This window comes from Alligator sinensis, unplaced genomic scaffold, assembly GCF_000455745.1.
Source record: "Alligator sinensis unplaced genomic scaffold, ASM45574v1 scaffold579_1, whole genome shotgun sequence".
Classification (NCBI taxonomy): Eukaryota; Metazoa; Chordata; order Crocodylia; family Alligatoridae; genus Alligator; species Alligator sinensis.
Window position 1 is genome coordinate 1,236,029 of NW_005842023.1, and position 1,400 is coordinate 1,237,428.

A 1,400-nucleotide genomic window follows, 5' to 3' on the forward strand; every position below is an offset into this window, starting at 1 on the left:
GCCAAGCGTGTTTGTGAGGTTTGCCAAGCTTGTGTTCATGTACCTTTTTTCCCTGTGAGATTGACTCCTGCTTTTTTCCCCCACAGGGGCCACAATTTAAAAAAAAAAAAAAAAAAGCAGCAGAAGTGCAAAGAAAGATTGTAGTGCATGCGTGTTCCAGGCATCTAGTGGGATGTTCAGATATTTAGCACACATTGCTGTCCTGTTAGAATATCAAGCATTCGTAGAGGTTGGGGGCATCCCACCATGGCTTCCATCAAACCCTGGGAGCATCATTCTGTTATAAGAAAACTCTGTTTTCATTGCTTGGTGTTTCAGTTTAATACTGTGTATATATCAGACTTTCCTGGCCTTGATCTGCCTCAACCAGAATTCTGATTTCTTGCCCTCGGGAATATAACTGTCTGCTCAGCCTTGCTATAAAGTCTTTAGGCAACGCAAGCACACTGCTTTCCCTGCTGGAATTGTCCCTTTAGGAACCAGTTGCTCTCCTTTCACTTGTATTTCTTCTGGATCTTCTTTCAATGCTGCTTATCTAAGATTTCCTCCACTTCCGGCATCAGCTTTGTTCCCCTTCTGCTCCCAAAAGGCAAGGGAAAGTGTGTTTCATGCTACTGTTGGGACAGGGGAACTATTGATAAGAATGTTGCTGTTCTTCACCAGAACCGTCCTTCACGTGAGCCCATTACTGGAAGCATTGTAAACCATGTCAATGGTTCTGGTCTTGTAGGGTAGCATTTGGATCCCTAAAAGAAGTTGCCAACACACATCTGCAAGACGCAGTGTTTCTTGGGACCATCACAAAACTTTCATTGTATGAATTCAGCATAGGCCAGTCTTGGTGTTGACAGGTCTTTCCAACCCATGCGTCTCAACTCTTGGCTATGAGTTTCCTTTTTCACTCAGTCTGGTGACAGTGGTGCTTATTGTCCCTAGAGAAAACCTCTCCTGATGTCCTGGCTACTATTGCAGAGGGGTATCAGGCAGCCAAGTTTCCTCTGTTTTTGATTCTCCTTCTGGATCCAAACCTGAAGGAAGCAACTGGGAAGAGGAGGTAGCAAATATGTCTGTTCAGAAAATAAAGAAGATTGGAGCAGTTGGAAATATTCCTACCATGCTACCTGAGGAAGAGAAGCAGTGTAGAAGGCAGAAAATGGAGGGGAAGCTGTGGTGTTCTCTTGCATGTCCTATCCCTCCCCATAGTAGCAAGGCAAGAGGAGACTGGAAAGACTGGGGGAGAGAATGGGAAATCCAATGGATACTGGGTAGGACTGAAGGGAGAGGGACAACATGAGGAGTAGAACAGGGTACTGGGGGCACAGAAGAGAGCATGCCAGGAGGTGGTAGCTATGAGGAAGACTTACCCTTCTCCATCAATCTCTTCCTCCTACCCTACACAC

At 45.6% G+C, this 1,400-nt stretch overlaps 1 pseudogene; it reads right to left on the reverse strand.

Annotated features, from left to right (window-relative positions):
• Positions 1-336: 336 nt before the first annotated feature.
• LOC112550051 lies at positions 337-822 on the reverse strand (annotated as a pseudogene).
• Between the last annotated feature and the right edge of the window lie 578 nt (positions 823-1,400).